At 44.3% G+C, this 26492-nt stretch overlaps 1 protein-coding gene across 1 annotated transcript in view; it reads right to left on the bottom strand.

Annotated features, from left to right (window-relative positions):
- The window catches only part of LOC115086117 (protein pxr1-like), a 131446-nt gene extending 120491 nt beyond the window's left edge, over positions 1 to 10955 (bottom strand). Inside the window, exon 1 of the mRNA XM_029592638.1 lies at positions 10859 to 10955. The gene's annotated coding sequence lies outside the window, so the exon portion shown is untranslated. The remainder of the gene's footprint in view (positions 1 to 10858) is intronic.
- Between the last annotated feature and the right edge of the window lie 15537 nt (positions 10956 to 26492).

Below are 26492 nucleotides of genomic sequence, written 5' to 3' on the forward strand. Positions count from 1 at the left end.
AAAAATCTCTAAATAAATAAATAAATAAAATGTGTGTGTATGTGGCCTGTTTTTGAGCAATGCTTTTAAAATCTACCTCTTAGATGCAATGAAATGCTGTTTGACATATCACACAAGAAGTCTGTTAGGCCCCTCACCTCTGATCCAAAGCACATCCGGCAGCATGCTGTTCCAAGGGCTCAGGATGGAACTTCCTATAAATCTGGACTGCCTTTATAGTTCCCTAGCCAGAACCTCCTGTGGCACTGGCTGATGTTGTCACATCCTCCAGGTGTATATTAGAAATTGTCTTTCAACCAGCCAGCACCTCAGCAACGTGTTTCCTGGTGCCCTTGCGGTCCGGTGCATGTTGCTTCCTTTCCTTGTTCTTGCCTTGTGCCTTGCTCTGTGTTCCTTGTCTTGTTTCCTTGTGTTCTCCTACCTCCTCCGTGCTCTGTTCCTTGCCTCTCTGTACTTGTTCTTGGTCCTGCTTGTTTCCTTCCTTGTTTGTCTTGTTGGCCTTGTCTATCTTGTCTTGGACGAACTACCTGGATCCTGATCCCAGCCTGGCCCTGACCTTCCACTGTCTGCTGCAAGCCTCAAGCTCTGGCCTGTTACCCAATCTGCTGTCTGCTGCTTGCCTCAACCTCTGACCTTTTACCTGTTCTGCTTTCTGCTGCCTATCTTGACCTTTGGCCTGTTATCTGTTCTGCTGTCTGCTGCCTGTCACGATCCTTGCTCAGATCAGAATCTCACTCAGCATAGCCCTAGGGACCCACCTAAGTCCTGCTGGCCACCATAACCCAAGGGTTGAACCTGCAGGGGAGGAGACTGATATAGATGAAGCTCATGACAATCCCACCTACGGGCTTCTCCACCAGCTGCCGGTGTGAGTCTAATGAGCTTGCTCACTAGGTGGCGCCAACCACATGCATGCACAAGGGTCCACTTCCTTCGACAGTGTTACAAAGTCATTATTCCTTTTTTCCTAAATATTTCATTTTTGATTTTAGGTAGCCTTTAAGAAGTATAACATTGTAACATGACATTTATGCTACAACCGTGTACTTGTTTTCCTAGACAGTAAGATATTATAAGCTAGATAAAAATGCAGAAAGAACTGGACCAAAGGGTCATAGAAACATAACTTGAACAAGGACAAGGCCAACTGACATTCCATTTAAAGTTATAAAAATACAGCTTTTGGTGCTAAGCATTTATTTTCAGAGAACTCTATCAAAGAGAATTAGGCTGGGATTCAAGTAGCATAAAAACACAGAGGCATCAAAACCCCCAAAGTGTAGCTTCAGAGGCATGACAGCTAGGCAGAATGGCAGCTAAATCTCCAAGGTGTAGCATCCAAGAGCAGGAGAGCAAGGCAAAGTGGCAGAAAGATCCCCAAGGTGCAGCATTAGAGGCATTGCAGCAAGGCAGAGTGGCAGCAAGACCCACAAGGTGCAATGTCAGGATCATGACAACTAGGCAGAGTGGCAGCAAGACCCCCAAGATATAGCACAGGGGTGCTCAAACTGGTCCACAGGTCTCCCTCAGTCAGTCAGGTTTTCAGGATATCTCTAATGAATATGTATGAACTTTATTTGCATGTACTGCTTCCAATGTGTGTATTCAAATATTTCTCATTCATATTCATTAAGATTATCCTGAAAGCCCAACTAGCTGGGTAGCCCAACCAAAGACCACTTTGAACACCCCTGGTATAGCATCAGAGACATATTAGCTAGTCAGAGGGCAGCAAGACCCATAAGGTGTAGCATGAGGGACATGGCAGCTAGACCCCCCCAAGGTATAGCATCAGGGCATGGCAGCTATGCAGAATGGCAGAAGACCCATAAGGTGTTTTCAGTCATCTTAATATTCACATGGAAATGCTGGAAAACTCAGCAAAGCCAATTGATTTTCAATAAGACCAATTTTTCCATTAACTCTGACACCAGTTGTAAACTATGACGCCTACAATGCCCCAAGACATTGAGAGGACACATTTGCTAGCCACCCACTGGTTAGTGGATAGCCAACCAGTGGTTAGTGGGTAGCAAAGATAATGCTGAGCTACCTTGACCAGGTCCGGCCAGACCATGGACTTGGGTGCCCAATATGCTAGCAGGTCTGTGGCCAGGTCCTCAATGGGGTCTGTCAGATAGCATGTCACAGAAATTTCTGCTAGGATGTCATTTCCTGGAAAGGGGTGAGGGACTCTTTTTCCAGCTGATTTAGCTATGGCCTGCATCAGGAGAAATGGTTGTGTGGAGGAAATGTGGCTGTTAGCATATTCAGGTGGGGGGGGGGGGGGGAGGAAGTGCTATTTGACAGGGTACTGCTTGTGCTTGCACTATTCTTTGGGATGGGCAATCTTTTCTACACTATATCCCCACTGCACTTCTATCTCTGGTACTTCTGTTAATGTTCCCTAGTCATCAGTATTTCCTTTATGTAAGTTAGAAGCTGGCACTAGAGTGTGAGACTCCCTTTCACCAGTGGGTCACGAACCTTGGCATACATGTATTATTGTTTTTTGTCACAGAATTCAGTCTTTCTTTCACCTGTTGCTGCAAGGAGTCCACAAACTGGAATAACTCTGATTTAGTTCCTCTTGCCCACAGAAACCCTCTAACTTTTCCTGCAGAATATTTACTATGGAGATGATCTTGCCCAGGGTGGTGTTACTATAACTCAGATGCTCCATTGCATTCTTGAAGGGCTTCAGGATTTATATCTGCTGCTTCTGCACTACCCAATTATGATGTCTGAGGGGGCAACCAGCATATCTCTCCATTTCCAGAGACAGGTCAGCTCCACTAAACTCTACAGGATCAGATAGGTATAATCCCAGTGGATGCCAATATCTTGAATCAGATACTTATGAGACATCCCAAACTGAGTAAGAGTACAGTGACTGCAACAGTGAAATTATGAAAAAGCCCTTTACTAATGCCAAAATTGTTATCTTTCCTTTTTTAAAGCATTTCTTTGACTCTAAGAGAACTTCTGAAACTCAAACTTTCTTTATAAAATCCACAGAGAAAATAGAGATTCTTTGCACATGCTCAGACTTTTCAGTGGGAGGACTGCAGCATCACTTGACCCAGATGGCAGCTATAGACTAGTTAACAAAAATGTTTCACATTGATTGGTCCACTGTCCTGTCTCTTTACCTACTTCTCCTGCTTTGGCTTTGGTCCAGCTTATTATAGTTACCAGTGTCACTGCAGCTTGTTCACTACAGCACTTTTCAATGAACTATAAATCTGAAAAGGAAACAAATAAATAAAACTAAATTTTTTGTTTAAAATCATTGGCACCCTCCATTCATTTCGGGGGGTCCAAGAATGAAACAAAAAATGATCTCATTTGTTGTATTTTGCCCAGTCATTTCATTAGTTAAAAAAAATCAGTTGCATGATATCCATCTGTACTTAATTTTTTTTTACACAGAAATCAAATATTTTCATTTGCTGAACCCTTATAAATAATACATTTTTGAAAAATAGAGCTAGGACTGAGATAATTTTTGATCATTACAGTGCTTACACCCTTTTTCTGAATTGAGTTTGAAAGGCATTGTTTGACTTTTGAAAGTATTTGAGTAAATGGATATAAAATGTACTCAAAAATCATGGGGAGGGCAATTTTCAGAAGCAATTTACCCACATAAATTGACTGTGTGAAAAATATCTAGTATTTACCCTGCTTAAAAGCACATGTAGGGATCAAGGACACACTTACTTTTAGCTAGGAAAAAAGTAGGAGGGCCTAGGAACGTTTAGGTCAGAGGAGAGAAATAACATGTGCAGATTACATTTTCACATCTATGCAAGTTCCTTTCGAGGAAGAACATTCCCACAGAAAGAGCTAGTGAAAATCTCCACAGGCACGTTATACCATGGTAATTTTCAAAGTGAAAGTATGCTTGTATTTTCTTTGTGAAATCTGATGCAAAGTTCACAGATCAAAGTAACCACAAATTGCATCTATGAGAATACTTTTGAAAATTGCCCCCTTAAAGGATATTTAATTTTATTTGCCTTTATTGACTATTCTGACAGTAACGTACCGCAACAACAAAACTGTGGTATAGATATCTTCACACTAACAGTCTTTAAATAAAAAGATCCTTGTTACAGGGAAAGTGCAACAGAATACTAGCACAATGATAGATGTTTCAATATAAATGAGGTATTATGTTGCCTTTCTCTGTTTCTGGTTCACATAGGATTTAGCTAAGTAATCCTAGGGTTACAGTAGCTCTGTTTACTCTGGAGTCTTCTCAGTGATGGATACTGCATGATCCTGTAGACTGGTAAGTCATAGCAACAAAATCTGCTGCAGGCTGTCATCTTCCATTACCGCTTATTAGCGAGAAAGTACAACATAGGGTATGCCAGTTAATTATGTGATATTTGAAGCCAACAATTCACTGAGTACATTTTTCATTAAGAATTTTTTTTGTATCCTGCTTTGCCTGTGAAAAATATGTTTTGCAATAATAGTGCCCATCAATCTAAACATTGCATTAATGGTACCTGACAAGGAGAATATAACTTAGGGTACGTTCAATATACAATTTGTTGGTTTGTTATCAAATGACTTATAAATGACAGGGGTCAATTCACCGAATTGTAGGATGTGGCAAATAGCTATTCAGGAGGCTCAATAAATAATTTAATTGCTATAGTCACAGAACCAAGGGTCCGCACATTTGGGGGCAGCCTATTAATACATAATGGATAGGCTGTCAACAACATAAACAAAATTATAAGCAGAATTTGGCTTTAAAGAAGAGCCTGTTGGGAGCTGTAGGTTATCACAGAAGTGCACTTCACCCAGTTGGGAGTAGACTAAGGATGAGGTATGATTAGCTCACTATGGCTCAAAGTGGAAAGTAAAAGGGAGAGAAGAAGAAATGTCTTTATAGCCAGGAGGCTGTTGGGTAATGTAGTTCCAAGGGGGGGTAGAAGTCATGAGGATGGGTTTGGCCAATAAGGATGTGGTTTGATAAGTTAGAAAAGTCCCCTGGAAAAGCTGAAAATGGGCATCTGAAGAAAAGAGGGACAGGGTGTTGTGCTGGAGGTGGACCCTTGGCCTTGCGCAGGATTGTTACGACCCTCTGAGGGAACCCAAAGGATGCCTGCCTCCAGGAGGTGGAGCACACGAGGAGACAGAGGATAGCTGGAGCTTCACCAATAACAACCCGGGGGTTCTGTGGGTTGAGCCCTTGGATTCCTGGGTCACCTGGACTTAGGTGGGCCTCTGAGGGTCTCCTGGAGAGATGGCGGCGAGGTGTGCCCATGAGTAACAGTGGTGCTCGGGTGGCGGTGAACAGGCGAGCTAGACCGGAACAGAGAGTACCAGGGGCCATGAGTATGAAGCAGGAGCTGAAGGTCCTCTGGGCAGGATAGGCAGCACCTAGTGGTCTAGCTCGATGGAGACCACCGTCAGCATCAAGGCAGGTGGACTAGGTAGTCACAGGAGGAGCAAAGAGAGTGTCCGAATGGAGCGCAAGGGTCAAAGCCAGGGTATCCATCTGAGAATGGTAAGCCAAAGCAAGGGTCAGTTCCAGATATCAGTCAAAGCATGGTAAGGGGCAAGCAGAGGTCAGTTCCAGGTATCAGCCAATCATGGTCAGTAGCAAGCAGAGGTGAGTTCCAGGTATCAGTCCGAGAGTAGTCAAAGGCGAGCCGAGGTCAGTACCGGGTATCAGTACAAGAGGGTACAACCTAGGTTGCAGAACATAGAGAAGAACTCGGGAATGAAGGAACACAGGATCGGCGCTGGATCAAACTCAGGAACACTGAAACAAGCACGGGAACACAGGAACAAATGCAGGAACACTGGAACAAGCACAGGAACACAGAAACAGACATAGCAACACTGAAACAGGCACAGGAACACTGGAACAAGAAGAGGAACGCAGCAGCAGGAACGAGGATGGCAACTAGCTCACACAATGTATGACAACCTGTATGCCAAGGCAACAAAGTTGTGTCTGGGCACTTCCTTAAATACTGGACTCATGTGATGTCATCTCCCAGCACCACAGAGCAATTTCCCGCCATGGGCCCTTTAAGAGGTCACGGGTCCTGCATGTGCACACCTGGGGGCGTGGGCCCGACCAGGGAGGACGCTGAGCGTCTGCATGAGGCCGGCAGGCTGGCCAGGGAGGTGGAAGGCCCTGAAGACGCCAACATGGAATGCGGGGGTCAGCACCGGCTAGCTGCTTCAGCAGGAGAAGCTGCACTGGGGTCTGCTGAGGCGTGCGCGAGGTAAGCAGGGCTACCCATGGGCCGACCGCGGATGGAACTTGCAACACAAGGAGCTGAAAGTTAGAGATAAGGGGGACATGTTTCCCAGCGAGGAGGAACAGAGAAGCAAGAACTGGTCAGAAGAGGACCATGGTAAGCTTGGTGCTATCACTGCAGGTTGGCAAAGGCCTGTAGAAACCCTGGAGAAGTCTGTCTTAGCAAGATACAACTGTACAGGGAGTTTTAGATTGTTGTGTGGAGTTGTGTGGAGTTTTAGCCAGCCTGTGTATAAATATCTGCTGTTCATGTATGGAATGCTACTTTCTCAATGAAAGAACTGTGTTGTTATCTGTGAAAGAACAGGTTATGGTAGAAAATAAAATGCATTGTTTTATTGCAAGTGCCTGACTGTCTGTTTTTTTATACGCTCTGATAGCAGTGCAGGATGGGGCAAGAACAGTTAACCTGTATAGGAGAAAACATTCTCAGGATGCTGAATAATGGAAAATAAGCCATTAGTGAGTAGGGCTGTGCATTCATTTGAAACAAATTGGTAAAATACAATGAATTAGACCATTTTTATTTAATTTGTGAACCTGAGAAACAAATGGAAAATGCCTACAAATTTAGCAAAAAGTTTTGTTTCATGTATTTGTTTCCTATTCAAGTCTATAGCTCATTCTAGTCTATGGCTGTACTATAGCAATTAACCCTGGCCTGTATGACATAATAATCTTGTCAGAAATGAGGCAGGAAAAGTTGCCAAGGAGACTGGATGAAGGACACATCACAGTGAAGCATTTTCTTAACTAGCTTATAACTGCTATCTGGATTAAGTGATGCTGATATCATCCCACTGGAAGGTCTGAGCATGTGCAAATAAATTCCATTTATTCATTTGGATTTTGCAAAGCAGTTCAAAAGCTCTCTGAGAATTAAAGAAAATTGTTATAAAAAAATAGGCAATGGCATTGGCAAAAAAGTCTTTTTCTGATCTTCTCTGCTGCAGTCAGTGGTATTTACTACTGTGACAGAAAACCAGAAGTGATGGCACTGCTTTCTGTGTTCACTGGGGGAAGGGTAGAAGTGAAGTGGAAATTGAAGCAGTGCCACTCAAGACTGATTTTTGTGTCTCACTATCTGTTGATCCAGCACACTTAGTTTATCTGAAGACAGACAAGTGAAGAGAAGAAGAGCCTTGACTGGCTTTGTTGGTTCTATTTCTAACAGTTTTTTGTGTGTGCAAAATGAGTCTTTCAACTCTGTACACAAAAATACTGTCTATGTGTCTGTGTATTTGTGTGTGTGAAACAGACATTTTTGCACACACTGTAAGAGATAGCCTTAGAAAGACAGTGATTGGGGCAAAATAACACAGCATCATACATTTAGGCATGATGGTGGCCTCAACTTCATAGAGCCGCCATCAACTTAAAGGGCCAGGAAAAATAAAACTCCACTCAAAAAAGAAAAAAGTTTGCGGGAGTCAAAACTGACTCCCTGCTCACCTCAGGGCTGCCACTCAAGTGCCTTCAATATGCCAAGTATAAAAAATAGAAATGACTTGTTCACATGATGATGCCCCCCTGCAGTACCCTGACCCTGTCAAAATTCAATAAAGTGTCTTTCCCCATCCCATTTCAAGACTAATATATGCCAGCAGATTCCCCAACTTTGGTTCTCCTCCCACTGTCCCCATCCTTGAAATATAGATTTCCCCCAAAATCTCTCCCTTCCCGATCCCCCAAGTCTTAGATAACCTCATTGGTTTCTAGAGGGAAACCAACTCCTAATCCCAGAACCTCCAAATTGCAAATTAGATCCAGAGTTAGGGCTCAGGGTGGCCTCATTTTTAAAAGTGGTGCCTACGAGGCCTGGGGCTAGGGGATGCCACAGGCTCTTTAAATCTAACATGGGAACCTCAGGACCCATATTATTGTCCTAAGACTCTTGCATTAGATTATAATTTCTCAAGAGGTGTTGTTAACGTAACATGAATGACAACTTTTTAAATCAGCCACATTAGGTATTTATTTATTTATTTATTTAACAGCTTTTATATTCTGTCATTAAGTAAGATCATCACAACAGTTTACATTTTAAACACTGTCACATAATAACATAGTACATATTAATAATTAATTACTAAATACATCAAATAATTGCTCAAAAATAAAAACCAAATAAAATTCTATAAAATCTCTAACAGCATAAAACATTAACATTAACATTAGATTGCCTATTATTGAACTACTTTGCATGGATTTGCAAAATCCATTAATGCAAACTTCATGCAAAGCAGTTCATTGAATAGGGGAGGGAATCTGGGCAGGGCTTTGCAAAATATCATGTATATCATGCTATATCACCACAATAGGGCTAAATCACATGATATATGCAGTTTATATGTATTAGAGCCCTACTGTGGCTCCCAGTCTGTTTGTCAATTTGGCAGTGTTTGCTTAGCAATGACATGAACTCAGTGTGTGTGACATACACATTCATTCAATACTATTGTGATACTATAAATCAAATAAATAAATAAATAATATAAATACTGTGAGTGTTGGTACAGTATCAAAGTAGGCACTTCAAATTCCATCATGCCACTGTGAATAAAGGGTAGACAAGAGAATGGCTGAGATAAAGGATTATTTGCTGTTACAGAGCCAGCCCAGATAGTAGTAGCAATGAGAAAAAAAGGGAGTTCTGCCCTTAAACTTAAAAGAGACTTTTTTAGCTGCAGAAAGCCAGGGGTGGAAGTCAGCTCAATCCATAAGAAATTGAAATTGAGAGAGAATGTACCATCACTACCTGTTCCTCTTCCTCTTGTTTTGAAGCAGAAGCAAAAGGCGGGAGGGGCAAGGACAGAAGAAGTGGAAGTGCAACCCCCAAAATCAACAGCATGATTCTCTATGGTTATTGCTTCTGAGGCAAAGGAGGTACTAATATCATCAACTGATTCTGAGGAAGAATCTTTTCTGGGAATCTTTGAATCAGAAATTAAAGAGCTAAACGTTGAAGGAAATTTGGGAGGTTTAGTCAGTAGCAGCTTAGCCTTCAGTGAAGTGAAGAGGGAAATAAATGATACTGATGGCATTGAGAGCAACCCCCAAGAAGAGCAAGCAGTACAGACAGAGAGTGTGAACAATGCTCTGGCCTTTTTCCTCATGGTTCACCCTTAATTGAAACTCCAGTGTCAACATCAGCCCCCAATGATGCAAAGAAGAGATTGTGCAAGACACTCCTTCTCTGGAATCACTTTAAATTAAGAGAGGACCCATTGCAGTAAGGCAATTAATTGAGGGAAGATACTTGGGTATCTTACAAATACTGGTATGTAGCATCACCTCCAGAAGCAGCATTCATTAGTATTGGCATCAGGAGAGGGTGGCAGTATTAGCCTGGGGACCCCCTCTGCCACTGAACGTAAAGCCAGAGAAAAGTGTTTGAAAAAGAGAAGAATTTTCCCTAAGCTGATCATTGGCCACTTCCACCAGGTGGCCAGCCAGCAGCCCCCTGCCATGCATCTGCATCAACAACCTACCATACAGGAAATGGGGTGGTATTCCACATCACTGTCCTTGGGCAAGAGGCAGACAGCATTGAAAGTAATAACGAGGAGCATTGAGGAAATGATTTCTGTGGAACACAGCCCCTGAAAGTAGTAGAGAACATCAGTTTTAAGTGTCTATTGCATGTGTGAGCCCCTAATTACAAAGTGCTGTACATTTAGTAGCAGGTTATTCCTGCCCTACACAGCAGTGACATAGTCACATACAGGTGCAGCTGGCTAAGGCAGAGAGGAGTAGCGTGCATTTCAACTGTGATATCTGGATCAGTATGAATGCTATGCATGCTTACATCTCCCTGATGGCACACTGGTGGAAGCTGGCTGAGGCAAGAGCTCTAGCAGGAGCTAAATATCAGGGTGCAGGTGGGCTGTGCTGCATACCCAGGTTATATATAACCCTCATACCTTGTGCAATATTCTATGAACTATAAGTAAGATGCTGAAGGGTTGGCAGCTAGACCAGAAAGGCAGATTTCTTTGTTACAGAGAGTGGGAAAAATATAACAATGGAAGATGAGGACTTTTTTTTTGGGGGGGGGGGCATTGTTTTACACACAAGGGTGGCAGGTGTGGTGGGACAGGGTTCTATGCAGATTCCAAGGAGTTTTTACAACTCACGGGGGGGGGGGGGTGGCCTTCTTGGGGCCAGGTGGCCCCTTTAACCACTGTAGCGCCACAGTCCCGGGACCACCATTGTGTGTGATTGGGAGAGGGCTTTGCTACCGTGATTTTTTTTTTTCCTGTAGGAATATACTGCGGGCTGCAGTGTTTTCCCACAAAGAAAAATACTGCAGGATTCATAAAGCTGGTGAGGATTCACAAAGCTACAATTAGATACACTTCTTTCTTCAAGATGGTACTAACCATAGGCATTACATAAACATTATATATTAGACACTCTAGGTGAAGTAATAAATGAATATCGATTCACCAATGTGATACCTTCTTGTGGGTAACCCACATTTCATATGTAGCACCCCCCTCTAGAATTACAGAGAACCTGCCACCAAGGGAAGGATGGTTGCACCAGAAGAGCACTACCTACCTGTATGGGTAGAGGAGAGCAAGGTGAGGGTTGTGGGTTTCAGTGTAGTAGATGGCAACGATAAGTCTCTTGCCCCAAATCCAAGATCCCCCTTTACTCCTGTGACCCAGGATACAGCAAACAAAACCTCTACACACAGTCAGGAAATGTACTGGATAACTTTTACAAGTAACTTGGGATGCAAGCAAAAGAAACCATGAAAAGATGAATGACCAACAATGCTAATTAGCATATAATAGGCAAAAAGTACAACACAATGCAGTAGAAGAATAGTTAACTATTGACTTGCTCAGAGAAAAAAAAAACAGCGATGAATAACAATTGGCACAGAAACTAGAAATCTACAATGGGTAATAAAAATAAGAAATACAAAGGCAGCCGCATAACCTTCAGAGTCACATTTATCATTGACTGAAAGAAAAAAGAAGAAACATTTTCCGTCAACTCCCCCAGCACCCAGTCCAGTATGTGTACACACAAATCCATAATGGTGGTGCCTTTGTTTATTTTTTATGCAAAGGTAGACCAACACAGCTGTGTGCAGAGGAGGGCAAGTTAGTCCTTTCAGATGGGTAAACTCCAACATTATAATATCTTTTTGACAGGAACAGGCAGGGAGAGGTGCTGGCTCCTGTAGAGAATCCCTAAGCACCAGGGCTAGTTTCTGACTTGCTTGAAACAGGCACTAATATTTACCAGGCTGCTCACACACAGGTCTATCCAGTACCGAGCGGTAGGAAGAGCTGCGTTAGTGCCTACGGCACCCGCGGTTACCGCCCGCACAGTGCAGCTCACCTACCGCTCGATCCTGAACACTAATTATATGTAAATGTAAACCGCGTCCATAATGCCATAGTCCCGCGCAACCCATTTTACTGGATAGAGCGCCTATACCGTATCCTGGGTGCGCGGGCCTAAGGCTTCACGCCACGCTGGTATCTGTCATTTCAAATGTCATTTGAAATGACAGATACCAGGAAGCGAAAAAACCAAAAGCAAAAAGTAAGTCGCTTCGCCGCTTCACTCTTCCCTCCTCCCGGAGCAAGGCTGCTTTTCGCGCCCTGCTCCGGGAGGAGGGAAGAGTGAAGCGGCGAAGCGACTTACTTCTTGCTTTTGGTTTTTTTGCTTCGCCGCTGTCAGTGTCCCCCCTCCTCTCGGAGCAGGGCGAGAAAAGCAGCCTTGCTCCGGGAGGAGGGGGGGCACTGACAGCGGCGAAGACAGCGGCGAAGCAAAAAAAAAACCAAAAGCAATTTTGGTTTTTTTTTTTCAAAAGCGACAATTTTTTTTTTTTTCCAAAAGACGTCACGTCTTCAGCGGCCAATTGCACGCTTTCCCCGTGCAGGCGGCCATCTTCATCGGGAGGAACTACGATCGCATGGGTTCCTGATGATGGCTTCAGAAAAGTAAGTTGGCAGGCGTCCAAAAGCGACTTACTTTTGGGATCTTGACGGATCCCAAAAGTAAGTCGCTTTTGGAAAAAAAAAAAAAATTGTCGCTTTTGAAAAAAAAAAACCAAAATTGCTTTTGGTTTTTTTTTGCTTCACCACTGTCTTCGCCGCTGTCAGTGCCCCCCCTCCTCCCGGAGCAAGGCTGCTTTTCGCGCCCTGCTCCGAGAGGAGGGGGGACACTGACAGCGGCGAAGCAAAAAAAAACCGAAAAGTCGCTCGCCGTTGCAAGGCTGCTTTTCGCGCCCTGCTCCGAGAGGAGGGGGGACACTGACAGCGGCGAAGCAAAAAAAAACCAAAAAGTCGCTCGCCGTTGCTTCGCCGCTGTCTTCGCCGTTGCTTCGCCGCTGTCAGTGCCCCCCCTCCTCCCGGAGCAAGGCTGCTTTTCGCGCCCTGCTCCGAGAGGAGGGGGGACACTGACAGCGGTGAAGCAAAAAAAAAAAAACGAAAAGTCGCTCGCCGTTGCTTCGCCGCTGTCTTCGCCGTTGCTTCCCCACTGTCAGTGCCCCCCCCCCCCTCCTCCCGGAGCAAGGCTGCTTTTCGCGCCCTGCTCCGAGAGGAGGGGGGACACTGACAGCGGCGAAACAAAAAAAAAATGAAAAGTCGCTTTGCCGTTGCAGTCTCCGTGGCAGCCCCAGTCCGGACATCGGAGGGGGGCTGCAACGTTTTTTTCGCTTTTTTTTTTTTTGGCTTCGGGAGCAGGGGAGAGGACTGGGGCTGCCATGGAGACCGGCACCCATGATCGCGGCCGGGGCAGGTGATCGGGGGCTGGGGGAAAGCTTGCCATCTACCCTTACCCCTGCCTCTACCGCAGGGGTCAGGGTAGGCGGTAAGTTTGCAGGTTAAACGCGCGACAAAACGGCAGGGAAAACTAGCGATAGTCGGGGCGCGGGTTACGGGATGCTAGGGAATAGCTAATTCGCTCGTTTGCATGCAATATACATGCCGCGGGCGTAAGGGGTTGCCCGGGGAATTTAGGACGCGGTAGGAGTAGGTTAAAGGGGATTTGGGATGCAGGAAGGGCTAACGCGGCCGGAACGTGAGTAAAAAGCGGCTTAGGAGCAGGGTAAACGCGGCCGCACTTTACAGGATAGGCCTGACAGAAAGAGTCTTAGCTTGGTTTCAAATGAATTGCTACTTGCAGAAACATATAGCCAGGAAACTTCTGCTATCCTCTTCTCATGAATTAGTCTGGGTAAGAGTGGGTTTACTTAGCTTAATCTAAAAGAATGGGGGATTTGACCATTCAGCTCCTGGTATTGGATATCTTCCAAAGCTCTCTTGCTCCTTGAACATATAGGGTGGTATATTCAAAGCGGGTTCAGTGCTTGATAGTGGGAACTCTGAGAGGAGAGAATCACCTTGCTGGTGGCTGAAGAGAATCGGTAAGTACTGCTTTGGGAAACGTTTAGAACTTAAACATTTTGGGGAGAATTGACTATTGGGGTATATTTTTATTGTGTTTTTGTGTCTGTATTAAATAGCTAGTCAGAAGCAAACAAAGCCAGGAGTTTTGTGTGTTTTAAATAGCTAGCCAGAAGCAGGCAAAGCCAGGAGTTTTGTGTGTTTGTTTTCTCTCTCTCCCACATCTCGCACACCCACTCCTAGCTCATCCTTTGATTTATAGGCAGGAGACACTTTCAATAAAAAAAAAATCAGCCTTTTAACTTAAGCTCAGGATCGCCCCAGGCCTTAACAAGAGTTTAATCATCCAATTTTAGGTCACTACCAGATAAATAGTGAATACACTAATACATGTAAAGTACTCTAATTGTACACATTCCAACTCCCATAACAACCTAAACTTAACTAGGGACTGAACAAAATTAAGATGAAGGCAGCAGTCCAGTAGCAAAAGGGGGGGCCTTCCAGTATTTTCAAGTATTTTTCATCCAGTGTCACATGTATGATTTTTTTTACCTGCTGGTGAGAGGGTAATGTGTATACCCAGTGCAAAGAGCTTATCTCTGGCAGCTAGAGTGGCAGACCTGGAAAAGCTAAGGCAGACAGAGAGGTATATAGATGAAACTTTCAGGGACATAGTAGCCAAGTCCCAACTCCAATCTGGCAGCCCTGGTGCTGCCTTGGAGGGGGAATGTCTCCTGGTCAGACAGCATCAACCCGGTACCACAGGAAATGATCCTGTAGCAAGGACCTGTTCTCCAGGTGATGCATTGTCATCTTGCACTGATGCTGTGCCTCCCAGGGCTTCTGCCCAGGAGGGAAGGGTTAGGACAGCTGTCATAGTTGGTGATTCAATTATTAGGAATGTAGATAGGTGGGTGGCTGGAGGATGTGAGGATCGCCTGGTAACATGCCTACCTGGTGCGAACGTGGTGGACCTCATGCAGCACCTAGATAGGATATTGGACAGTGCTGGGGAGGAGCCGGCTGTCATGGTACATGTGGGCACCAATGACATAGGAAAATGTGGAAAGGAGGTTTTAGAAGCCAAATTTAGGCTTTTAGGTAGAAAGCTGAAATCCAGACCCTCCAGGGTAGCATTCTCTGAAATGCTCCCTGTTCCACACTCAGGTCCCCAGAGGCAGGCAGAGCTCTGGAGTCTCAATGAATGGATGAGACGATGGTGCAGGGAAGAGGGATTCAGTTTTGTAAGGAACTGGGGAACCTTTTGGAGAAGAGGGAGTTTTTCTGAAGGAATGAGCTTTACATTATCCAGGGTAGAACCAGACTGCTGGCACTAACATTTAAAAAGGAGATAGAGCAGCTTTTAAACTAGAACAAAGGGAAAAGCCAGCAGTCACTCAGCAGTGCATGGTTTGGAGAAAGGTATCTTTAAAGGATACTAATGAAAAATTAGGGGTAGGGCATCCCGACAGTGAGGTTCCAATAATAAGAAATATAGTACGTGTCTATAAGTAAAGAATCACCTGAGCTAAAAGATTACAAATTATCCCTTTTAACTGAAAAGCAGAATGTTAATACAAACAAAAACATACTTTGAAATGTCTGTATGCTAAGGCCAGAAGTCTAAGAAGTAAGATAGTAGAGTTAGGGTGTATAGTAGTGAATGATGATATAGACTTAATTGGCATCTCAGAGAAATGGTGAAAGGAGGATAACATATGGCACAGTGCTATTCCTGGGTACAAATTATATCACAATGATAGAGAGGAGCAACTTGGTGGCAGGGTGGTGCTTTATAAAAATCCTGCAAGAGACTAAGGGACAGATTTTTAATTTTACGTGTGCAGGGTACATTTGTGTGCACTACCCGGTGTGCACAAATGTACACCCGATTTTATAACATGCATGCGCTGCCGTGCTCATGTTATAAATTCTGGGGTCAGAGCACGCAAGGGGGTGCATACTTGTGCACCTTGCGTGCACCGAGACCTAGGAGAGGCCCGATGGCTTTCCCCGTTCCCTCCAAGGCCTCTCCGAAATCAGAGTGGCCTCGGAGGGAACTTTCCTTTCGTTCCCCCCACCTTCCCCCACCTTCCCCTCCCGTCTCCTTTCTAACTCACTCCCCAGCCCTACCTAAATCCCCCCTACCTTTGTTGTCAAAGTTACGCCTGCTCAAGGCAGGCGTAATTTGCGCACGCTGTCTGGCTGCCGGCACACTATCCCTCAGCACAGCTGCTGTGCTGGAGGACTCGGGACTGCCCCTAGACCACCCCCGATCCGCCACCCCACCCCCGGCCCCGCCCCTGGACCTCCACCCTGCCCCCGGCCCCACGCCCAGACCACCCCCAGACCGCTGCCCCGTCCTTGGACCTGCCGCGGCCCATCCCTTTTTCAAAGCCCCGGGACATACGCGTGTCCTGGGGCTTGCGTGCGCCGCCAAGCCTATGCAAAATAGGTTCGGCACACGCAGGGGTAGGTTTTAAATGGTTTAGCGCATATATTACGTGCGTAACCCTTTGAAAATCTACCCCAAAATGTACAATTGAATCTTTAGGGGTAGAAAATAAATCCCATTTGTGTTGGGGATGAGTATAGCAATAAGTGTATACTAACGTCCACTTGGACAAAATGATGAGATTGACAGTGAAATGGTAAGAGAAAGGGAAGCTAATTAATTGGTAGTGCAGTAATAATGGGAGATTTCAATGCCCCCCAATATTGACTGTGTAAATATAACATGAGGAAATGCTAGAGAGATAAAGTTCTTGGATGGAATAAATGATTGTTTCATGGAATAATTGGTTCAGGAGCCAATGATAGAGGGAACAATTTTAGATCTAATTCTCAGTGGAGCGCAGGATTTGGTGAGAGAGGTAATTGTGGTAGGTCCGCTTGGCAATAGTGATCATAATATGATTACATTTGAATTAATGACTGGAAGGGGGACATTATGTAAATCCACGGCTCTAACACTAACCTTTCAAAGGGAAATTTTGATAACATGAAAAAAATAGTTTTAAAAAACTGAAAGGTGCAGCTACAAAGGTAAAAATTGTGCAACAGGCATGGACATTGTTAAAAGATACCATCTTAGAAGTGCAGTCCAGATGTATTCCACACATTAAGAAAGATGAAAAGAAGGCTAAATGACTGCTGGCATGGTTAAAAAGTGAGATGAAAGATGCTATTTTAGCCTAAAGATCTTCATTCAAAAATTGGAAGAAGGATCCCTCATAAGAAAATAAGGCAAAGCATAAGACTTGGCAAGTTAAATGTAAGACATTGATAAGACAGTCAAAGAGAGAATTTGAAAAGAAGTTGGCCAAGGACGCAAAAACTCATACTAATAACTTTTTAAAATATATCCAAAGCAGAAAGTCTGCAAGGGAGTCTGTTGAACCATTAGATATTAGAGGGGTTAAAGGGGCACTTAAGGAAGATGAGGCCATTGTGGAAAGATTAAATCAAATCTTTGCTTCTGTGTTTACTGAAGAGGATGTTAGGGAGATACATGTTCCAGAGACAGTTTTTGTTATGGTTCACGGGCGCCACACCCACGAGCTGTGCCTGCGGCGGCAGACCCCGACGGGACTTCCCTACCAGCTCCGACGCTCCGTAGCTTGGCAGCTCGGCACGGCACACTCCACACTGTGGAAGGCCTCCCAGAGCCTGCCGCATGGCCACCAACGCCGTCCTGATTCCCTCAGCAAGGGCTCCTCTATGATGCGCATGTGCGTGGGAAACTCTGTCCCTTAAAGGGGCAGTAATGCAGAGGATGATCTCATAAAGGAGGGAGTATTTAAACCTGGTAGCTGCTGTGGAGAGTTGCCTTAGCAACAGGTTGCCTCTCCTGAGTCTTGTTATTCCTGCTCTGTGCCTTTTTCCTCCTTCGTGCCTTATTCCTGCTTTGTGCCTTGTTCCTGCTCCCGAAACTGTATCCAATCCTTGGCTTGATTCCTCGGTTTGACCTCGGCTTCGTCTCCTGACTCTTCTCATCTTCTGCCTGCCTTGAACCCCTGGACCGTCTTCGACTCTTCTTGCCTTCCACCTGCCATGACTTGGACTGCTCATTACTTCTCTCATCTCCAGGAAACCTCCTAAGACTTGCCGGCTCTCTCAATACCCAAGGGCTCAACCCATGGGGAACGAGGGCTGGTATAGGTGAAGACCTGTCAGGTTTCTTGGTCTTGATCCACCTCCAAGCTATGAGTATCACTGCAGGCCCTCCTGAAGTAGCTACATCTCTCATTCTAGCCAGCTCAAGGGTCCATGAATACAATAGTTTTCAAGGGTGATGATTCAGATGAACTAAACCAAATAACGGTGAACCTGGAGATGTGGTAGGCCAGATTGACAAACTGCAGAGTAGTAAATCAACTGGACCAGATGGTATACAACCCAGGGTTCTGAAACAATTAAAAAATGAAATTTCAGACCTATTACAATTAATTTGTAAGCTTTCATTAAAATCATCCATTGTACCTGAAGACTGGAAGGTGGGCAATGTAGCCACAAAATTTAAAAAGGGCTCCGGGGTGATCTGGGAAACTATAGACCAGTGAGCCTGACTTCAGTGTTGGGAAAAATCATGGATTTACCTAAGGGAGTTCTTTCCTCAGCAATCTCCTACATTTTTTTGAAGGGGTGAATAAACATGTGGATAAAGGTGAACTAGTAGATGTGGTGTATTTGGATTTTCTCTAAGAAAACTGAAATGTCATGGGATAGGAGGCGATGTCCTTTTATGAATTGCAAACTAGTTAAAAGACAGGAAACAAACAGTAGGATTAAATGGTCTGTTTTCCCAGTGGAAAAAGGTAAACAGTGGAGTACCTCAGGGATCTGTATTTGGACTGGTGCTTTTTAATATATTTATAAATGATCTGGAAAGGGGTTTGACGAGTGAGGAGATTAAATTTGAAAATGACACAAAAATATGCAGAGTAGTTAAATCTCGAACAGATTATGGTAAACTACAGGAGGACCTTATGAAGCTGGAAGATTGGGTATCCAAATTAGAGATTTGCTTCGGATTCAAATTTTGTGTCGGTCTTCGTTTCAGGGTTTGCCGTGGGAATTTCGTTTTCTTGAGATTTGGGGGGGGGGGGGGTTTGGGGGGGGGGCCGATTTTCGGTTTAGTGTATGCTAACTCCCCGATAGTGCGCACTAACTCTGCCATGTTAGTGTGCATTATTAGGGAGTTAGCATGCACTAACCCGAAAATGAATTTTTTCCAAAATTTTGGAAAAAATTCAATCATTTTACAGTTCTCTCGAACCATTCTGAATTAGGCAATTTCGTTGAGATTGCCTAATTCGGGAAAAAACGATTGCATATCCCTTGTCCAAATGGCTGATGAAATTTAATGTGGATAAGGCAAGGTGATGCATGTAGGGAAAAATGACCCTTGCTATAGTTACATGATGTTAGGCTCCATTTTATGAGTTACCACCCCGGAAAGAGATGTAGGCGTCATAGAGAACAATATATTGAAATCATTGGCTCAGTGTGCTGTGGTGGGTAAAGAAAGCAAACAAAATGTTAGGAATTATTAGGAAGGGAATGGTTAATTAAATGGTGGATGTCATAATGCCTCTGTATCAATCCATGGTGAAGACTGTACCTTAAATACTGTGTACAATTCTGGTTGCCGCATCTCAAAAAACATGGTTGCACCGTAGAAAGTACAAAGAAGGGTGACCAAAATGATAAAGGGGATGGAATGGCTCCCCTATGAGGAAAGGCTAAAGAGGTTAGGTCTGTTCAGCTTGGAGAAGATATGGCGGAAGGGGGATATGATAGAGTTCTACAAAATTATGAGATGACTTGAGCAGGTTAATATACATTTGTTATTTACTCTCTCAGATAAAAAAAAGGACAAGGGGGCATTCCTTGAAGTTAGCAAGTAGCTAATTTAAAATAAATCAGACAACATTCTTTTTCACTCAATGCATAATTAAGCTCTGAATTAATTGCCAGAGGATGTGGTTATGGTAGTTAGTATAACTGGGTTTAAAAAAGGTTTGGATACTTTTCTAGAGGAGAGGTCCATAAACTGCTATTAATCAAGAAAGAATAGTAGCTTGAGAATACTTGTGACTTGGGTTAGCCACTGTTGGAAACAGGATGCTAGGCTTGATGGACCATTGGTCTGACCCAGTATGGCAGGTATTATGTTATTATGTAATTAGGACTTATCCAGCTATCTAGCAGGCTGCTGAATATCAGGGTATATTCAGAGGCTGCTAGATAGCCGGATAAGTCACTTATCTGACTATCTTTTACCACATATAAAGTGGGCAGGCGGTGGGCAGATTAGGACGCCACTACTTATCCAGTTAAGTTAATAGGATAAGGTTAGATCAACCATAGAGCCGGATATAATGTAGCCAGCTAATTAGTGATTTCTGTATGAATATTCAATGGCATAGACATGCTGTTGAATATCCCTTGTAATTTAGCTGGGCCAATAGTTACCTTCCTGCTGTTTGTATATGTAAGTTCCATGTTGCAGCTAGATCCTTTTCCAGCCACAGATTCTTCTGGTTCTCTCTCTTTTTCCCTTCAGCAGCTACTAAACACTAGCTCTCCAGTCCCATTCTTCTGAAGATCCGTTATCTAAAATCCTCTTCGAGCCTGGGAAAGCAGCCTTGGAGTAGTTTACTGTGATTGTCTCTTCTTTGATAGGCTAAGACACATACTGATGGCTCCCTCTTGATTTTTAAGAACTCCCATTGGCTTAGCAGGTCAGGCAACCTCCCCAGTCAGCCTGACCCAGGGGGCTTCTCTTCCTTGTATTCCTCAAGCAATTAACTCTGTAAGTGCTGGTTTTGCAGGAGCTGCTGGTTTTGCAGGAGCTGCTGTTGATGACATATAGAACACACAACCAGGTCCTTTTGGCTTCATTATTATTATTTTCCTTGTATCTTGCTAACAGACAGAGCATTGTAGTTGGTCTGGGGCACAATTACATTAGTCAATCATAAGGAATTGTCTTGGCTTTATTTCTGCAGTCCCAGCCATACATAGGCTCATGTGGCTAATATGTGTGGTTGGGAGACCCTGCCACATATATTAGCCACCAAGTAGTGGACTAATATTAGAGCATCAAGAACAGATGATGCACTTAATCCTTTGGTAAGAGGGTATCCATTTTTTATTAGACTCCACAAGGTAAATTAATAAAATACGTATGTCACTTTACTATGGCAACATACTTCTTCTTACGCAAGAAAGTATCCAGCTGTAGATTTAGCATTTTTTGCATTTATTACCTTGTCTTAAAAAAATAATTCAAGGTCGTTAACACAGAAACAACCCAGTCATTTCAAATTAACATAAAATGATCTTCATAACATCTCTTCCAAACATCAACAAAATTTAACATTAAACATAAACCTCTCCCTACCACATTATATCTATTCCCCAACTCCAATATAATCACATCATTACTTTAGAAAATCATTCAATACTTCTCCAACTCTCTAGTTAGTATAACATTCGTTATAATTCAACTTGCTGTGTATTCATTCCCGTTCCATATTAGTACATAAGATTATCAATAATAATATTCACATCAGCCAATTTACCAATTCCAAGTTAATGATCCATGGCTATGCACCTGAAAAAAAAAATACAAAAGCACATAGCATCTTTTATTTCTCTCCTAAGTATCTTCTTAGAAAATATGTATAAATGAATTAATCTTTGTTAAATGAAAACATGCTCCACATTTAAGGTCATAGACAACATTAAATATCTTCACTCTCCTCACAAGTGCATTCCTGGCTGGAGCTACAAAATAAATGACCGAAGTTAGTAATTTTCCAGACTTAATTCCCCACTAGTTCATTCCTAGGTAGAATGACAATTTAGCCCATTACATATGATCCCCATTCTCCTGCTGAGGAGACTCAGAAACACAGCAAAATGTTTAAAGGAACCAGGCTGCCAGTCCTTGGCTTCTTTCTGGTGGCTGCAACAAATCACAACATAGTGCTCTATCTGAAACGCAATGTACTGTGGTGCAAAACTTAAACCAGTTGGAAACATCTCTTAGTATTTATTACATATATATATGGCATATAAAACACACAAAGGGCCTTATTTTCTAAGGCTATCGCAGGCTTGCGCTAACAGAGGAGTCGGGGCATCACCAGGGCTGACTCTGCGAGGATGGCGCAGACAGAGAAAAGGTAAGGAGCCTTTTCGCTGCCTATTTCGCGCCCATTATGGTGTAGTTATTCGACACGACGCCGGCAGCGATCGCACCGCGGCGGTGCGATCACTGCCGGCTAGCACAGCACCGCGCCCCCGTTTAGCCCCCCGCCCCCTGTGACCATCGGATTTTCTAAGTTCTGCGAATTTAGAAAATCCAGCTCAAAATGTAACAAATACACTTCCACATTAGGAAGGTTACATAAAGTCCTTCATCTAGAATAGAAAGTAAGGAAACTGATGATGCATTGTCTCTGGATCCACTCCAATAATAGGCAAATATTTTAACTGGAACTAGACCTTGGCTCACTGTTCACATCCCAGGACCTTACTGATCCAGTTCTGAAGATACCTCTGCCAAGAATACTCTCTCAAAATTGGGAACACCATCCTGAAAGGGAAACACATGCCATAGCTTTTTAAAGTATGAGCCCAGCTGGGGTGTCTGGCAACTCTCAAGATTTAATCCATCAGGTCTTTTGAAGCACATAGTCCTCAGGGTTTCTATTGAGAAAAATATTAGACCACTTAGACTTTCAAAAGACAGTAGCAAACACAGGCTGCAAATACTAAGTTCAGCACCAAAAATACATTTGTGGTTCCTCAAAGTTAATGCTCTGGTTTGGCTTTTGACCAAGTTTTCCAGATGCTGGATGATGACTGTTTACAGAGTAGATTGTCTTTCTTCTATATGGGTGATTATATTTAATATAGTGTATTCAGAGTTTCTCAGTTAAGATCCACTTGTTTAACATATCCTGAATGGGACTATGCAGTAAAGAATCTTCTGGGGCCATCCTGTAGTACCAGGAATCCTCTCTTAACATTTTAAGACTTCTTCTTTCACCAAGTCATCACAATCCTACACCACAATTTCCATGAGCCATGCAGGCACATATGGGTACTATTCTTCCTACAAATTCCTGACTGCTTTGCACAGTTTTCTCAGCCTTGCTAATCTTGGTGATGTTTGTCCCTTAGAAGCTGACCTGGCTGATCCAGGGGAATTTGTCCTAAATGTCACTAAATAGATTCTTTGCAGAATAGATCTTATAGTTCACGATCACCCTCCTTCATCACAGTGGTCATCCCCACTGTAAGAATCCTCTTCATAGGGTCTACTTGCACTCAACCCTCCTTTACTCTTCCCAGTAGAAAAATCAAGAAGAATTCTCACAGGTAAGCAGGGCCGGAGCTTCAATTAGGCAAACTAGGTGGTTGCTTAGAGTGCCAAAGTTTTGGGGGCGGCAAAATCCCATCACCACGAGGCCCAGAGCGGGAGAACCAATACTGCCAAAGAAGGGAGCACTGTGCTAGAGGCACCATTAATAGATAAGTTGGGGGTAAGGAGTGCATGTCTGAAGATTCGCCTAGAGTGCTAGATACTCTTGCACTGACCCTGCAGGTAAGTGGGAACCACTGGTGGCTGCACTCCCCCCTTCAGACTGCAGTATATGCATGGGATAGTAACTCAGTAAGCTAGGCTCTCCTGATGGAACTTCAGGAGATCCTTTATATCCCAAGGGAAACAGGACTGGACCCTGCTCTACCACATATAGCATAGGCTGGACTGGGCCAGAGTGGAATCATTTATTGGGCCTTTAAATGTTCACCATAAGCAATCTGTGAGTTTTTAACAGATCTTTTCATTTTTACCCTTTCACCCTCTCAGGTCTCTTTGGTATATGTCTCGCAATTAAAAGCATACATTCAATCTCCAAATTTAAACCAGGACTGCAGAAAGAGAACCTTTCCCTCCAGCAAATGCCATCAGGGATCCACCAGAAGTAAGGAGGCAGCAGCCCCCAAGAAGAGGTTCAAAACTGAAAAGTAAATTATTTTTTTATTTTACGTTTCAGTAAAAAATTGTATATTTGACTTAACGTTGATGTTCTGTGTCTTTTTGATACATACAGGTATGTCTGAGCAGTAATTATAGGTGAGACAGCAAAATATGAGCACATGCTTATAGCGTAAATACCATTAGCATATGTATATGAAAAAAAAATATGAGGATGATGTATGATTAATAGGGAGGAGTATATGTAGTCAGTGAACAGATGCCTGTGTAGGTCATACACAGGCAAACATGTTTATAAAAGCACAATTGTCATACATTGTGGCAGAGACTGTGGTACCATCTCTTTAAAGCAGCAAGAAAAGCTACGGTAATGGGACTCTTTCAACTCTCTGCCCTGCTTCTATTTTCATTATCAGTGTGAATGGAATACAACACAGTAAAAGGAAAGAACGTGCTATGGCACGCGTTTCACCGGAGGAAAATAAATTAATTTGGAACTATGTGGTAAAAAGGGAATTCCAGAAAATCAATCCTGGTCTGAGCTGGAGTGTCTATAGTAACTCTGTTTCCTGCACATCCCAAATTCCTTTTTTGTTAACAAATCATGACCAATGGGCATCCATCTGCTGCAGGCATCCCCCAAATAAACCCGCTTCTGACAAAACGAGGGGATCAGTCTCTCTGGTGGTAACTCTCAAAAACAGCCTGTGCAGGCGCAAACGATGCAAGTGCTTTTATTGTACACACTTTCTGCAATTCCTCCAAGGGAAACCACCCACATTGCTGTATGAAAATTAGCATATGAAAGTAGGCGTATTAACGGTGTGAGTGTAGTTCACACCCTGTTATTGGGATGGGTGTAGGTGAGGGTGGGGGTGGGGGAGAAGAGACAAAATGGCATAACAGGGTTACAGGGTTTCAGGCATTTGAAAATTGAGCATGCCTGCTCTTTGTCTCCTTGTCCTAATCATGGCCTCAGGAGTGTCTCTTTGTAACACAGCTACTGGCATGATCAGTTGCCCTCTAAGGAATCTGCACACGCTGGCTTGTATATTTTTATTTATAAGATTGATAACTCACACTATCCGCTAGGGATGTGAATCGTTTTCCATATCGTCTTAACGATAGAAATCGTGTGGCAGGACAAGAAAATCGTCTTAGGCACGATTTTTTAGTTAAAAAATCGTTAAAAATCGTTTTTTCCGATTAGTGCGCACTAACTCGAGTTAGTGCGCACTAACGGGAGTTAGTGCGCACTAACTGGGAGTTAGTGCGCACTAACTGAAAATGATACAATTTGACACTTTTCAGGTCAGTTAAGGTCAGTTTAGGAATGAATATGTATTCCTATTGGCTGCCCTCTTATTTATTCATGTTACCAAGTTTCCTACTGACAGTATATGGGGGATGGGAAATGGAAACAGTTGGTAGCTTGACAAAACAAGTAATGTGATCAGTCAATGTGACTAGAACTTGTGCCCTAACCCTGATACCAGGGGTATTGTGATCTTCCTGCACACAGTGCCCTATCCCTATTAATACCAGGAGTGTTGTGATCTTCCTGCACACAGTGCCCTATCCCTAATACCAGGGGTGTTGTGATCTTCCTGCACACAGTGCCCTATTCCTGATACTGGGGGTGTTGTGATCTTCCTGCACACAGTGCCCTATTCCTGATACCGGGGGTGTTGTGATCTTCTTGCACATATCCCGGTATCAGGGATAGGGCACTGCATGCAGGAAGATCACAACACTCCTGGTATTAATAGGGATAGGGCACTGCATGCAGGAAGATCACAACACCCCTGGTATCAGGGATAGGGCACTGTGTGCAGGAAGATCACAATACCCCGGAGGAGTGAGGGTCAGGCAGCTCCCCCCTGTCTGTGAAGCCAGCCTCTCACTAGTAATGCAGGGAGGGAGCTGTCTCAGACTTCACCATCCTCCCCCCCCCTCACCCACACACCATTCACTAGCTGGGACATGGGGGAAGTCAGGAGTGAGGGTCAGGCAGCTCCCCCCTGTCTGTGAAGCCAGCCTCTCACTAGTAATGCAGGGAGGGAGCTGTCTCAGACTTCACCATCCTCCCCCCCCCCTCACCCACACACCATTCACTAGCTGGGACATGGGGGAAGTCAGGAGTGAGGGTCAGGCAGCTCCCCCCTGTCTGTGAAGCCAGCCTCTCACTAGTAATGCAGGGAGGGAGCTGTCTCAGACTTCACCATCCTCCCCCCCCCCCCCTCACCCACACACCATTCACTAGCTGGGACATGGGGGAAGTCAGGAGTGAGGGTCAGGCAGCTCCCCCCTGTCTGTGAAGCCAGCCTCTCACTAGTAATGCAGGGAGGGAGCTGTCTCAGACTTCACCATCCTCCCCCCCCCCTCACCCACACACCATTCACTAGCTGGGACATGGGGGAAGTCAGGAGTGAGGGTCAGGCAGCTCCCCCCTGTCTGTGAAGCCAGCCTCTCACTAGTAATGCAGGGAGGGAGCTGTCTCAGACTTCACCATCCTCCCCCCCCCCTCACCCACACACCATTCACTAGCTGGGACATGGGGGAAGTCAGGAGTGAGGGTCAGGCAGCTCCCCCCTGTCTGTGAAGCCAGCCTCTCACTAGTAATGCAGGGAGGGAGCTGTCTCAGACTTCACCATCCTCCCCCCCCCCCTCACCCACACACCATTCACTAGCTGGGACATGGGGGAAGTCAGGAGTGAGGGTCAGGCAGCTCCCCCCTGTCTGTGAAGCCAGCCTCTCACTAGTAATGCAGGGAGGGAGCTGTCTCAGACTTCACCATCCTCCC

The sequence above is a fragment of the Rhinatrema bivittatum genome, chromosome 2 (genome assembly GCF_901001135.1).
Source record: "Rhinatrema bivittatum chromosome 2, aRhiBiv1.1, whole genome shotgun sequence".
NCBI classification, from domain to species: domain Eukaryota; kingdom Metazoa; phylum Chordata; class Amphibia; order Gymnophiona; family Rhinatrematidae; genus Rhinatrema; species Rhinatrema bivittatum.